This window comes from Chlamydotis macqueenii, chromosome 2, assembly GCF_036417535.1.
Source record: "Chlamydotis macqueenii isolate bChlMac1 chromosome 2, bChlMac1.mat, whole genome shotgun sequence".
In the NCBI taxonomy this organism is placed as follows: domain Eukaryota; kingdom Metazoa; phylum Chordata; class Aves; order Otidiformes; family Otididae; genus Chlamydotis; species Chlamydotis macqueenii.
In genome coordinates this window covers 28675329-28691897 of record NC_141557.1, presented here as the reverse complement: position 1 = coordinate 28691897, position 16569 = coordinate 28675329, and the positions used below count along the sequence as shown (strand labels likewise).

Here is a 16569-nt window from a genome sequence, read left to right as displayed (position 1 = left end):
ATACTCCTTTTAAGCTCATCAGTATTATGCATCCAATTGAAGCTTCTGTACCTTTCAACGTCTGAACCATTTTCCTCACTCGGGTGTTCAAGAGCCAAGTAATATATTTTCATACAAAATCAAAAAACCAAATAACCACCTTTCTCATCTTGTGTACCCGTACAGGTCTGGGCTGTCACAGACCTTAGACTCACAGCAAAAGGACAAACCTGCTGCCACAGACTGAATGCAAATAGATTATTTTACACAAATTAGACCCCATCTGGTAATTTCAGACAGGATAATTTGGGTGGGTAAACCCAAACACCAAGTGCACTGGGGGTGGGGGTGGGCAGAGAGGCAAAGACATGGCCACAATCCATCCCAGACAGTAACTCTGCCTGCCATTACACTACCGTTGTGTAAATCCTGTGTAAAACCTCATTCTCTCACAAGTTACTTTTTCTGCCCTTCAAAATTCAGGTCTTTCAGCCCTTTCCAAAGTCAACCCTGCCCCTTCTTCAGGTGCTGATGAGTACTAAGCTCTGAGAACTGACCTTGGCGTTCTGTGTCAGCCTGAAAAAAACCAAAAAAACATTCACTGTGTTCTCGTCTACCCTGTGATCCTACACACCGCTGTGCAAAGAATGGTCCATAAGGTCCTGTGTGGTAAATCTGTGCTTCTATCTTTCCTAAATTTGTCTCTTCCACTGCAGTGAAGGCAAAATCATACTCCCTCTCCTTTCTAAGACAGCTACAGTGGTCGAACTGCACCAAATGGACCAATGCTGAATTTATTTTACATACTAATTTACAAGATAGCTGCATTCGTTAAAATGAGATCTAGTGTTATTAAACTCCTGTAGAGTAATTGTGATTGAAATTTGTCCATGAGCTACACACATTTGAACTTCAGCAACCAGAAAAGAATTTATAAAAGATATTGCTTAAGCACAGACATGTTGTTTTTAAAATATAATTTTACAGACAGGGTAAAATTGAGGATGAATACTGCTTATAATCTGCTCTAACACTCAATATAGAGAGTAATAGCAAAAAAAACATAACAGTGGAAAAAGAGGTGGACTTTTTCAATTGAAGACAATTAATTTCTCCTAGAGCAAGATAAACTTCACTCACAGGACTTCAGTGAGTGTTGCTCTAATCCTAAACCAGAATCAGTTAAGATTTTTCGTTTCTTCATTGCAACCTGTGAAACTATCAGGCTATATACAGGCTATACAGGCTATATACATCTGAGTTTCTTGTACTAACCTTCCCATTTACTGACCTGCACAGGCTAAAAAGCAGAGGTAAACAGGAAATAAAAATGATGAGTGCCGGAAGGAGTGGTTTTTATTTTAGATTTTCACTACTCACTTGAAGATCCAATGACACAGCAAGAAGTTATTTTATTCTGTTAGAATGGAAAGATTGGTATGAAGGAATTGGACCTATGTAGGATGGCCTAATCAAGACAAAAGCTTGACATTCATGAAAAGACAATGATCATGTGAGACTGAAAAGGTTTACATTGAAAAAAAGAATAATGCGACGTGAAACCAATTAAAAATCACATATGATACAAACACGTAAAACTAATTACTTATGAAAACATACTGTACAGACCAAAAAATCCTTGCCTCCACCCAGTCCTCAGCAACATTTATTTTTATTAATGATCAGAGGAAATTTCAGAACTCATTTAGTAGAACATATTTAGCTAACTTTCAAGAATCAAAATTCTTGCTCAGAAATATCAAAATATGTTATAGTTATAACTATCCTTTAAGGATAACACTGCTTTGTAGGATAAAAAACAAACTGACCTGTTTGCTTAGTAAATGCTATTAGTGGTGAATAACCCATCAGCTTTCTATACTGTGTTCAAAAAGCTTTTAGAATTGTATTGGTATGGTGCTCAGTTCTGAAAATTCAGCCTTTAATGCAATGAAGAATATCACCAGGAGCTACTTAATTAATTCCCCAGTGCAGCATGAATTTAATTTTCAATGACTTTATTGAGAACATTTTTTGTTAATTTTACAATGAGAAACTATAATCACTGTTACACAACTTGCAAATATTTCAAACAAGACAGCAATCTCCTATTTTTTTGATTTTTTATGTTCCAAGTTCAGCTCCTGAGATGGATTTTCTGCTTTAGCTTCATTTTCATCTTCCTGTAAAAGAAAATGAAAACCTGAACATTAATCAACTTATTGAAGAAGCACAGTTTTTGTACTTATGCACATGTATAGAATTCTGTACAGACTTTTGTCATCTTTTGCCCGACCAATAAGCATAAAAATAAGCAAAAAAAAGTCATTTATTCAAGCATTTGATTTTGCTCAAGAGTTGAAATAAAAATTATAAGAAGACTCAAAATTTAAGCAAATCTAATCGCCCACATTTATAGTAGAAGAATAATTTAATGAGTAAATATTTCACTGACCAATTTACTGGATGATTGCATAAAGAAATTACTAAACCATACACGGATGACAAGATATTCACACGTCTGCAGCAGACAGTATTACGCACCTTTCCTTTGTTCTTGACCAGAAGTTTCCACTAAATTACTTTCAAATGCAAGAACTTTCATCATTGTTCTAAAAATTACTTTTGAAAAGCATCTGCCATTGAAAAATGTTTCATTTTTTTTGAGACCAGATACGTTTACTTCACCATTTGATAAAAGACAATAAATTTAACTTCAGAGACACTTTATGTGCTGCAGCATCATATTTTTGTCCCATCTAGCATATTTTCTTGACAGGTCTGCCAATTTTCCAATTACTTGTACCACCATATGTTATCTGAAGATCAGTCAGGTCTAAAATAGGAAACATGAGCACGTCAGGCAGCAGCATGCTTACAATATTCTATAGCTTCAACTCCAAGAGTAGGGCTCATAATTCACTACAGGTTCCTCTGGATCTCGCTGAAAAAATGAAGTGACATCATAATGCCCGTTTCCATAGGAATGGATACTATTTTGTGTCCAGTACAAAATCGTGACCTCCAAATTATAAATTATGGAAGACTGAGAAACTGTTTTATAAGGCAACTTGTAATCCATCGCATCATGAACAGTCCTTATCACACATTCAAGGTATGGCTAGCTTTCCTGCCTGCATTTTAATTCAATATACAGAGAATCTTCCTTGTTCCAAAAACAAAAAGGAGAAGAAATGAATAGACATTTGGGAATGAAGAAGTGTCCTGCTGCTGTAACACCACTCATCACAAGTCAACAGTTGAGAGAAAAGAAATGTCAGGGACTTTAGGTGGGACTCAGGAACCCAGGGTGCAGTTTCCTGCTTTAAAACAGTAACTTCATTCTTCTAGGAAAATAACTTCATATTTTTGCATCCTAGTCCTCCTTTCACCACCAAAGGATGTTTTGTAAGGATAATTAAAATAAATATTTAGAGGTACAAAATATATAGGAAGAACACATGGGCAGCACAAAATAAAATAGCAATGGAAAATCTCATTTAAAAAATGTGGTCTCGTATTATGTTACACAACACTAAAATAAAACTGAAAAGCTAGTTGTTCTGTTAAAGAAACATACACTCCAAACTATTTTGCTTCTGAATCCTTCCCTCATTCTGGGCATAGGCTAGGCACTGAGAAATATTTACATGACTGACCACTAAAGGCGAAAAGCCTTTTTTCTTATCTTTCTGGACTGTCATCTCTTCAATTACCTTTAAAACACGTAGGGTTTAGTTCAGGTGAGGAAACATGTCTGTGAAACCAAAGATTGTTGATTCCTTGAAATTACAAGTGTAGCATATATTCAAGAGAGTGCCATGTATAGTACACATACACTGGTCAAACTTCTAAAGAAAGTAAAGATAAGGCAGAATGGGAAACAACAAAGGAGCATTGTGTAACTAAGCTTATAGGCAACAAAGAATATCACTGAATAAAAAAGCCACCCACTGAAGCTTTCGGCTGCTATAGAAAAACAGCCACATTCTTACATGAAGGACTTGTTAATAAAAGTACAGCACATCTGCATGTTTCTGAAGGTCCTTACCTACAGAAGTTGTATCCCTACTGACCTCAACACTAACTAATCCACCTCCCTAGCACACAACCTGCCATTATTCCAATGTCCTGACTTGTACTCCCTCATAGAGGGAACATAAACCCTACACAATCCTCCTATTCTGGCACACTTGACACACTGCTTAGGGCTTCCTCTCCTAATAGTGGGACCACACAGAAATTTCAGAGACTACAGGGCCATACCTTCCCTGAGGACTACAAGAGGGTGTCAGGATATTAGGCTCAATATTGAACATCAGCTTCTCGAATCTACTTTTCGTGGACAACACGGTTTTATCCAGTGAAAGAGGTTTTGCAACAGAATCTTCTGGTTTTGTGTAGACTTGAAATGTTTTAATTCTGCGCTCATAAGGTCATGCTTGCTCTCTGGCAGATTTCCTAGGTTACAGAAGCACCTGCAGTGATCAGTGTTTTCTGAGATGCAGAAATGATGGCTGAGTCGCTATGACAAGTGTAGGATTTGCTCTGCATGAACACTCAAGATAGAAGCATCCATCTTAGGGTATTTCGCAGTACCAGTACTCTCCATTGTTCATCTCCTCTTGCTTCAACCAGGTAGAACATATCCAAACAGGTAAAATCTATATAAATATATAAATATAAATTGTATAAATTGCACTTATGCGGGTAGGCTCCCACACACAGGTCATCCAGCTCTCTGACTGCTATTTGGTTAATTTTTGTTATTTTGATAATTTTATGCACAAAAACTTTCTGAATAGCGTTGTGTTAAACCACGCTCCACACAGGATGTGCTAATTTTTTAGAGGCACTTTTACTCAGTTTCCACTTTCCGAGAATAGAAACAGTCACATTTTATTCTGAAACAGAAATCTTTCATGTTTCTACACATGGGTGATTGCTGCACAAAAAGCAGAGTCATGATGGCTGATCTTTCTCACAGTATGAATTACCAGGAGGAAGAAAAACCTTTGTCAGCTATGTCTTCAACCAGATCAGTTCCCAAGCCTGTGCGCTGCCACAGTGCCAGCACAAAAGAAATGGCAGAAATTATTGGCGGAGGAAAGTATGAACCACCAATTCTGGCACTCATACAGCTTTTTTTTTTCCAGAAAAGAAGTGGCAGCAGTGGCCTGAAAATGGCAAACTTACTAATGACTGCCAGTTATCAGAAAATTTTGAGCTGTGAACTCCTATGAATTATAAGAAGTGCAGTATCACTGCCAGTTTACTTGGGAAAGATTTGAATTGGCAATTTAGAGCACACATAATAACCATAGTCCAAGACGTGATGATTTAATATTCTTTCAGTTTGCTGACAATCCAAAATTTCTATGATTTTTTTTTTAATCTTTCCTTTTTTAATAACCCAAGAGGCATCCTAATGATTGCACATAGAATACTGAATTGGATGGAGTTTCTAATGTCATTAATAATGTTTAAATTTTCAGCTAAATAGCCTATATAGCCTAATCATTAAGAAATTATGCCAAACAGACTGCAGATTAAACATTTAATATATTTGTTTTACTAATTACCACCTATCATTATCATCATTACAGTGGTTTTAATTGTGACAGAAAGCAAAGGAAAACCTTTTATTTTCGTGTTATCTGTTAAAAAACAGTCCATGATGGCAATGGGTAAAGTTGCTATTACCAGTCGCTACACAGCAGATAAAACACTGAATTCCAGTTTCAGTTTCACAGAAATTCAGTTCACATTATTTCTATTAATCTCACATCTCTATTTATGTTATTATTTATTTTGCTTCCAGCCACCTATGACTCTACTGCCTAGTGCTTTCTGTCCTACAAATTCTGAAACAGATGTTAAAATGTTCAATGATCAAAGTAGTTTTTGCTAGTAGATGTCACAAATCACACTTACCTTCACATCTTTTCTGACTACAGACAACCATAGACTCAAATGTTATACAGTGAATTTTGAACACACTTGCCTAAAGATGCCTCAGCACAGATCTGGTGACTTGTAGAAGTAGCAAAGGGAAGTGAATTCCTCAAGACTGTATTACTGCGCTTACTGAAAAAGTGCATTTAACACTCCAAAGATCATTTTCATGTTGACATGAATGAAATTTACTAGTCTGAAATTGTCTTACTTTCAGATTTACAAAACCAACAGTGATAAGGCAAAGTACAAAGGGCTTTATGAAGTGCTGTTAAACCCAACACCCTGAATTGAAATGTCAGCTCAGGAGCTCCTTAAGCCACTGGTGACTGGACACCTCATCAGTATCCTGATGATGCTGATGGACTGATGGACCTTCCACATAATCTTTTTTCCTACATCCTTTCCCCAGGCATCGCTCCTTTTCCCTGATGGAAATAAAGTATTGGATTAAAGAGTCCTCTGGACACTCTGCGGATGTCTTCAAATGTCCTATGGACATCTCTTCCTTCAAATGACTTAGTCTACACTTGGTAGCCGAGCATTTGTGGGTCATAGTGACAGAACAAGGCAATCTGCCACCTAAATAAGTGTTGTGAATTATTTTTAAAGTTTTGAGCATTCAATAGCTTTGCTGAAGTTAATGGGAATACTTCGATAGTTAGATGTCTTCAGGTGCCAAAAGCTAAAGGTAAGAAGCTGACTTTTAAGATCCTATTTCTGAAAATTTTGATAGGACAGTTGAGAGAGACTGTCATATAACTTCATTCTCTTTGAAAGCATGTTTAAGGTCAACTACAAATGGTGCTTCGAGCAGAGAATAACAGGTCTCATGTGGAAAGTTAATTTTGTAGTAATTATTCCAGAATATTTCCCTGTAGACAAATTCCAGCATGAAACAAAAATAAAAGCCTTGAAATAGGGTTTTGGGTGTCCCCTTCTCTTTTTTCTCCCCCCCGCCCCCCAACCAATTTAATTCAAAATATCTGAGAATTTCTTTTTACTCTATTAGTTAATGATATGAAATCTGGAAAATGACAGTGAATTAGATAAATCTTACCTCTACAGGGAATCTGACACTACTCTGTATGTAGAACAGATCACACCTCAATTAACTGTTCTAGGAAATGCACCAATTCACCGATTTGTGCATTACACCACACCTGTAATTTCTAAAGTTGCATTACAAAGGTACACGTACTAAAATAAACTTGTTGCCGTGTGCTTTGCAAACCGTAACCCATATTCTAAACTTAATAAACAGTTTATTGCAGTATGATGTAAATGAACATCTAAGTAATAAGAAAGTACGCAAAACACAAAAATATCCTACTATAATGAGGAATGGCTAAAGGGTTCTCTATGCTATCACATAATCTAAAAATATAATCTCAAAAACACTCAGGACCAAATTCAGAAATGATTACTTTTCATAGTATCTTAACTCAAAAGAGCTGTAATATGACTAATACACTAAGCTCGACTAAGGGTGGCCAGCTGGTATGTCATCTCCTGTCTCACAGATTCTAGCTAGCAAAACACCAGTTGGAAGTACGTAAAAATACTTTTAATACTCTTCAAAAATATATCAGGAAAAGGGACTTTGGAAACCACAAGAGCTTTTCTTTGCATATGTTAAAGTCTAGCTTTCCAATGTCATAGGCCAAATTCGGAGGAGTTTCAAGGCTAAAAACTGGGAGTTCAGTCAGTCTCCCTGGTAAATCAGCAAAAGATGAGCATCCAGCACTAAAATGCAAAAGTTATTTTTCTTCCAAAGCCTATGCTATCTTCGAATGTATTACTGACAACCCTTATAATGAAGCGTGCTTCAAAAATACAGATACAACTGGAACAGTTCTTTACCAATGGATATTAGAAGCAAATATAAATTTCTTGTGATAGATGACAGTTTTCTGTCACCGTAGCTCTGCAGCGATAAGGCAGCTGTTTGTTTCCCAAGAAAAGGAGACCCTTGCTACATGGATCATTTTCATAGTGACAGCCTTGACAAGTTTGACATTTGCTTCATGAAGTATTCTGAAGCAGCCATCAAGAAAATGCCCCCTCTGGGACCAGTGGCAAGCTGACAGTCGTACCTTTTAATGCGCATCTCCATTAATTCCTACTGTCAAAGCCCACAAATTCCTACAACAAAATCTCTGCAGATCTGCCACATTAAAAAATAGAGGCTATGAATGGACTAACGATTATAATGTAAGTAAACATGACATCAGTTAACTGGAAGCAGCTCTCCACCCCGTTTTGTTCAGTAAAACCAGCAACGTTGAAGTGTCAGTTTCCTTCACCGATGCAGTACATGGCATCCTGCTCTAGGTGGCAATGCAAGACCAGAAGAAATGTTTTTATACTAAACCTCTTAAGAAGCTACAAGCAGCTGCATGTTTATCACAAACTCTTTCCTTTAACTCGCACTGGTACAAAAACTTTTAGTCTTTTTGAAATGTTTGCTAGTGTTCTGTATTTTCTATTTTCTTGTTTCTAATTCTGATTATACAGATAAATGTACCATCGCAAGAGCCCTTACAGTCAAATTTCATTTAACGCTTAGTACAGAAGTGGAATTTCATGCCAGATTTCAAATCTTCCATCTGTTCCTCTCCTTTTTAGGAGGCAACCATTCTACTGAGTGGCCCTTTTGGCTGCCTGCCACTACAGTTGGGATGCTCTTCAAGGCAGGTGGTGCTTGAAACCCAACCATTGTTTTACAAGTTCAGCTGGTTCTCCTCGAAGGAAGTAGAGCAAAATGTTTCCTCTTTAACAATTTAAGTCTTTAAGGGTTTATGAACTTTAGACTGTATCTATAAATACTCAGATCTCACAAACTTGAAACATCAACTAAGAAATAGATGAAAAGCAACTTCAAGGGGATTGTACTGTGCCTGCACGGGACAGGCCTCCTTCACTTCCACTCCGGTTTCAGAGTGCACACTTGCATTAATTTTAAAGCCTTCAAGTCTGACACTGTCCTGATTAAGATCTTTTCTGAGGTAAAGTTGTCACTCATTTATAATATTTACATTTATGCATATGTAAACATATATATGGAAACCACAATAGCATTTTCTACTTATGTGGCAGTATAATCATTAGTTTTATGAATTACAAATTAAAAGAGAAAGTTCCACTTTATATACACTTATAACACTACTATAGAATAATATTCCATAGCCTAGAAATGCATATTCTAATAAAATTAAGATGATTTTAACTATTCATGGTTATACTCCCCCCATATTCATGGTTATACTCCCACCACAAAATGGGTCCTTCTTACAATAGCTACACGAGAACAAAAGGTGCTCCGGCCAACAATAAAGAATTAATAGCTCTTTGAAACCATTTTATTTCTAAGTACTTTTTAATTGAAAAAATAAATAAGAGGCTGATTTTTAATTGCTCAATTGTTAGGTTGTACATGTAACTTGGTACTTACTGAATGATAGCTGATGATTTTTTTCATGCTTTAACTGTTTTCACAAATAAGTTTGGCTATAGACAGCCATGTCTGAACATTCTTTGTTTCCAAAATGATTAACAACATTAGAAAAGTAGGCACAACTGAATCACAGAAAAATGCTTCTGCCAGCTACAATCAAGACGTGCTGCCTACAGTTGAAAGCAACTGAAAGACATCACTCTAAACATCAGTGAAGTACATGTTTTTAACGGAAAAAGATACCACTATCATATGAAAGGAATAAATTTATCTGAATAACAGAGAAAATCTAGACCCTAATGAAAATATTTTAGGAAAAATTAGTGCATTGCATGCTTCTGACCAAAATTAATTAGAGTTTTAATGTTTTACATTCCCACCATAATTCTTTAAATGGTGCATTTATTTCATAGTAATAAACACTCGGTTCATTAAGTAAAGTTCAAAATCTGCGTTACTCACTACATTTAACAACCTTTGGCCCTCTTCTTCAGTATTTCTTGATTCAGGTTTCCAAAGCATTGAATAGGCAATTGAGGAACACAATTAAATTTCATGACTCTGCATATTTAGGATTCTTATTTCCTCTAAGACAAAGGGCAATTAATCTAACATTCTATACTGAATTCCAACTTTAGTGAGCCATGATACATACTGAAATGAACTTACAGGAAATGCTTAATTAAATTACTGTAAAAAGCATAACTAAATTTTTTTTCTTTCCCTATGACAAAAGAAAATGCACATTTAATTAGAAAAAGTCTACTGCAGTATTATAAATTTAATAACTTGGGAATTCATGAAAATATTGCTATAATGTGACGGCTAACAATTCAGAAAGTTTTTTTCTCCTTTCTTTTGTATTTCATCAGAACATTTCACCTGAGTACAGCCATGAAATTCTGTTCAGGCTCAAGGCATAAAAGATGGATCTTTCAATGGAGTTAATATGATGAGATAGGGGTTTGAAAAACACAGCAAAAGCCTTTATTTTAGTCACCTATTTTCCACAATGTGATATAAGTTAAATGCTGTAAAAATGGCTTTATATTTGTTTTAATAATGAATGCTTATATTTCATCACAATCCACGAATTTGCAAACAAAACTGATAGAAATGGATGAAGGTGTAGAAGCAGATGGAGGACAGACTATGATAGAAAATAGAACCTGTACTACTGATGAAGAAATCAGAGATGGAAGAGATTTCTGCTTTAAAAAAAAAAACCAAAACAAAACACAATTCCTTTCAGTAGATCCCCCAAAACACATACTGACACTTAAATTCAGAATCCAACAACTATAACTAGACACACATTTCAATGATTTCAACATCCATTAAATAAAATCTCCAAAAGAGCATTCTAGGCAAGGATCAGATCCAGACCTTCATGATAACAACCGAGGTACAATTTCTCATGGAAGACCTACACTATCCCTACTGTTATCATTCATTTAATCTAAATTAATACTAGCACTGCAGACCTACTCAGAAGTTACAATCATTCCTTTACAAGCTGTATAAACATACTTTTAATTTGAAAATATAACCCAAGCATTTGGCTATGAACCTGAAATCAAACAAGACAAGAAATCTATGGCTTTAGAAGTTGGAATTCAGCTGGTTTGATGTCAAAGGAAGGCTTATAGATTTGTTTGTTTTCATATTTTGACTTTATTTCTGCATTGAAGATTGGGCTTACTGTTCAGATCCTGTAATGATGCCTGAACAGTCCTGTTTCATACAATAGATCAATTCAGTTATATTTGAATTATCAAGGGTGTATTGATAATAAACACATAGTCAATTATGAGTCAAAATTGTAACATTTAATATACCAAGGTTTCAATAGTTTCAAGTTGATCAGCTTCTAAATTAAAAAAATGAATATATTAGGTTTAACAGCACAATCTTCAACCTCCACTCGTCTTTGCATTTCCAAGTGTAGTTCTAAAGCCAAATATTATTCAGTGGGTATACTGAGGAATGTTTTGGTAATTTTTCAAGATAATGATGTTGCTTCACTGTAATTTTCTGAAGTCAGAATCTGATGAAACTCTTTCAACTGGAAATAATGCAATGTCCAGCCATTTAAGGTAATACTATCACCAAAAGGAACTTTGCAAAAACTTCCCCAGTAAAAGCAGCATCTGCCTCCAAACCACACTGATATCCTTCCAGAACTTTTTCTCTAAGAATATTTATTGATTTTATTAAAAAAAAAAAAAAAAGATTAGTTGCCCTTCAGAAACTTAGAATCAAACTAATTGTCAGACCTCAATTCGGTGCAGGTAGTCACCACAAACAGGGTTCCTTGCAGGTTCATGGTGCATTTCTTTCCAAAAAATTTAGAAGTTACTGTTTCACTGTGCTACCTCAAAGTCATCCTGTGGTTTGTCAACAGCCTGTTTCCCATCTCTGCCCACCCTCCAACAAATCACATATAAATTTGTTAGAAGACTGGGAGAAAAAATACTTTGATGTGATTCAATTACTGAAAAGCTAGATTCTAAAAGATTCCCAAAGCTAGGGAAATTTGGCTGTAACTAATTAGTGTTTTGCATATTTATGTGAGCTCATTACAGAGCTCACATTATAAATCATTATTTATCTACTTTTTCCTTAAAACACTGAAGCCACTTAATATCATTCGTTGAAACTCATTTTGAAGCTCACTAAACTCCATTCCTCAGAAGACTACTCACTCAAAAGGTTTTTGTCTCCCATGACATTATAGCACAGTGCTTCCAAGATACAATATTCTTCACAACCATTAAGGGCCACAACTTGCAAACGTGTACACATGCATTGTTACAGTAAACTCATATGATCACTGAACTGGACAGTACTATTTACTGGGGTTATGTATGAAATACACTGTAGAACAAAGCTTCTCTGGAATAGAATACTGAATTTAAACAGCACCTGGGTCAAGCATGGCATTTTAATTACAGGTATTTAAGAGGAAGTTGAGGTTATTTTCAGAGAGCTATTTTTTTCTGAAATCCTAGTGCTGCCATTCAGCTGCCTCTAAAGAGTTTCTGCCCAGCACCTTATGTAGGGTCAGCAATGACTCCACAGCGATGTTTGGTACCTGCTGCTCTCTACTCTTGCACAACAGCTGATCTCATAGCTGTCTATAATACCTAACAAGAACAACATCAAGTAAAATCTTACATTTTTTTTTTTATGATGAGGGTGGTGAAGCACTGGAACAGGTTGCCCAAAGAGGTGGTGGATGCCCCATCCCTGAAAATATTTAAGGCCAGGTTGGATGAGGCTCTGAGCCACCTGATCTGGTTGGAGATGTCCCTGCTCACTGCTGGTGGGTTGGACTAGATGACCTTTAAAGGTCCCTTCAAACCCAAACCATTCTATGATTCTATATTCATTCTTTTTACTTTGTTGCAATCTATTTATCTAGTTTTATTCATTGGCTTTTCTCTTTCTGCACATACAGGAGCTCCAGGAATTGGATATCATGATTCGAAGAGTTAACAGCCAGTAACTATTTTCTGTTTACTGATGATTTAATATAATCATCATATAACTCCTCTACCCACAAAATAGAACAAATAGTTAAAAAAAAAAAAAAAGTTCTATAGAAAAAACAGACTCATGTTCTTCTGCAGCAAATGCTACCTAGTATTTGATACAACTCATTTTGGCTGCTTCCTCTCGTCTAGATGTACCTAGGACCACACAACACATTGAGAACTACAGAAGTCTGCAGCATTGCCACTTAAATAAGCATTTAAATTTAGAAACACACATGTAACTACACTATTTCATCTACCAATGTAATTTTAAAATATTATTATTAAGAATATGAAGACTATGAAGAAAATACAGCAAATGCTGTCTGTTTTGGTAGACAACAAATCAAGGATCTTACTCTTCCTACATTAATTGATGCTTTCCTTTGTCAGTACTCTCCTTAGCATCAGTAAGAGTTACTGGCGTTAGTAATTTACGACTTAAAGTAGACTGAAGTATTTTCAATTCATTTAAATTCAAGGAAACTTTTCAAGAGGCAAGTTCTCAAAAAAGCACAACTCAAAAAATGTTGTTAGCTGTTCTTTCCCTTGTCCATTCAAAGCCCCCAAAATGAAGCCTTTTAAGACCTAGATATAGAAAGAACTCTAGCTCCTTTCAAGATTTTGCTGTTCAATTTGATCAATTATCGATAGAATACTTATTGAACTAGAATATTACTAGAATCTGAATCTTGGCCAAGTCATATCATGCCACATACCATGCAAACACATCTGGAGACTCTAATCTTCCAGTCTAAAATTAGTTACAAAAAAAAAGAAAGAAGAGAAGAACAAGAAGTAAAACATCAGAAAAGCTAAGTGGGTCAGGATAATGGGCATACGTCTCAATAACATTTTTGTGCCAAGAATGGTTAATAAATGAATAATTATTTAAAAGTTATTATCATAAAAATTTAAACTATTTAATATAGAAATATTTTATATTTCTTTATGAAACAAATATAATGACTATACAGAACAGACACAAAAAATCAGACATTTATTGCAGATGTTTTATCAAAACAGTACTGGGCCTTGAGTAGCTTCTGTGGGGAAAATGGAGTTGATGTCAAGGTGAGAATTTCCCATATAAAGTGTGGTGTGTGCAGAAACCTGAAAATAACCTCTGCATAGTGAGCTAGAAAATGTCACTGGAGAAGAGGAAGAAACAGAGGAGTGCTGCGTAATACTATTTATTATCTAGGGGAGGGTGACTAACAGAAACTAGGATAAAGCTAATGCACGTGTCCATAGTAAAGCAAGGCCTGAGAATCAGATGAGGAATTTCTCAGGTAAAATCTCTGACATTTGTCCCCCTACTATAATACGTATTCGGCCTGGAGGGCGTGGAAATTGAACTTGCGGCTACATTAAAGAACTTATCCGTAAAATGTGAGTAATAATACTTTCAATGTCAGGATTGAGCTCTGTGCATGAAAAGAATTATACAAGTGCTAAATGCTGTCATTGTTATTACATTCAGAAAATACAGAAGTCTTTAAAAGCATTCACTTTTCTAGTACAGAACATCACCTGTTCTTCCTGAAATCAGCAAAGATATAAAATGAGTGCAGTTATTGCAAGAAATTGTCTGGTTTTAAATTCTGATGCATATTTTTTTGTCTCTAGAAAAAGAAAATAACCATTAATAGCAGGAATTTTATGATATATGATAAGGTATGATATGTAGCAAGCTATAGAGCATATGAAAAAGAGTTCTATTTCATATAAACTGTTTTTTCATCAGGAAATTATTTAATTGTAGAGATACTTAAGAGAGCAATCAGAAGGCAATGCATAAAAAAGGGGTCTGGTTTGGAATGATGAAAAGAGAATGGAGTCAATTTTTAAAACATAATGAAATAAGGAAGTAACTACCAAGTCAGCACTAGTATGTCAGCCAGTGGGCTCAAATGAAATTGATATGTCTGTTCCTCTCTTTCAGCAGGACAAGTACCTGCTCTTCAAGAAAGACCACATCCTAACAGCATTTAAGTGGTAGTCAATGTCCTTTCTGTGAAAGCTGCAGCAGTCAGCTTGAGTTAGATCAGTTTTTTCTATGTGAATATATTTTCATATTTAGGCAGTCTTGCATGGTATGATGATAATTGTTACGGTTGTAGCCCAGAATTACATATTTTATTGCATAAACTTTTGGATATTTTGTTTCTGATTTTGTACTTCTAAGATGTACAGTTTATGTCCTGTCTTGTGCTTACAATTCAAACTTTGCTGTGTACTCAAAGGACAGTGGAAGTTTCACAGACAACATTTCCTTCATCCAAGAACAGCAATAATTCATTTGCCCTAGCAACACAACATTTTCAGATACAGTTAGCATTGCCTCTACATATAAGCAATTTTTCCCCTCAAAAATCTTTATTTCACTGGGAAAAATAAAAGGCAGAATTTTCTTTCGTACATGTAAAACTTTAATTACAGGAGGGCAGCTATTGGTACTGCCCAACAGGTTAAAATAGTTGCTCTGAACAGCGCTGTCACTAATACAGTATTTACATTTACAAAGTGATTTCTGCATGAATGGGATTGTTCCAGGCTGAAACCAACATTTTTAATACCGTAAACAAACAAGAGATGAATGCACAAAATGAAGTGTTTAACAGGGGTTTATGTACCCCCTGTGCATTGCATTTGGAAATGAAGTCCTTAAACTCAGAAGCGGAGGGATTCTCCATGGATTAGAAGAGAGACCCGGGGTTCTTACAGCAGCATCCTTTTATAGAAAATTTGGCACTAACACTCTGTTTGCTTCAGCAAATGACTTCACGCTTTGTCCTTTTAATCCAATTTCCACCTTAATATAGACTAAAGTGTAGCAAAAATGCTGAAAGAGGATGCCTGGAAATGAAGTGCGGCAGAAATCTAATCCAGGCAGTAATCCAATCCCACACAGTCAGTTCCTCATTAACTGAGAAGTTTAACCCACAGATAGGTTCACACAAACCAGCATTCAGCACTAGCTATGGCCGGATATAATTATCACACATCAAGACATGACTCAACAAGGCAGGTAAGAGGCTAAGTCTAACAAAAAGAAGAGGATCAGGCACTCTATTGAAAGCCACCGTAATTGATTGTAACACTTATCCCAACTTGAATAGCTTGGATTTGTAGGTTATTACAGCCTTAGGTACTTTGCTGGCGCAGCCCCTAAGTATATAAGCCACCCTATTCAGCAAGAGTTTCCTCATTAGCAGGTATTATCTCCTCTTTTCTATAGGCCAAAGCACCCACGCATATCTTAAACAGCCGCCCCACAGCAGACAGCAGCCCGTTCAGAAAACTCTTATCCATATTTTACTGCCACAGAAGACAACTATTTCCTTGTCAATGAACTACTTTTGTTATTTCTTTCTTAGACTGATTAACCACAGGAAGCAACGTGGGCAACGTCCTGAAAACAACAGACACTTGTGGATGCCAGCGGCTTGCCATCCATGTGTCTTGGCAAAGAAGGGACAGGGTACCTGCATCACCATGTCTCCCTTGCAGAAGCTCTGGGTCCACTGATGTCTCAAAGGTAACACAAAGTTGCTGCTCATTGCTTGTGGATATGATATCAGACTTCCTGTCAGCATAGTGAGATTGACCAGGTATTTAAATAAAAAAATAAAAACTCAA

The 16569-nt window shown here is 36.0% G+C and overlaps 1 protein-coding gene across 1 annotated transcript in view; it reads right to left on the bottom strand.

The window, feature by feature from the left end:
• Positions 1–1980: 1980 nt before the first annotated feature.
• PHF14 (PHD finger protein 14) overlaps positions 1981–16569 on the bottom strand; it is a 166771-nt gene continuing 152182 nt past the window's right edge. The window contains exon 21 of the mRNA XM_086740350.1: positions 1981–2162. The gene's annotated coding sequence lies outside the window, so the exon portion shown is untranslated. The remainder of the gene's footprint in view (positions 2163–16569) is intronic.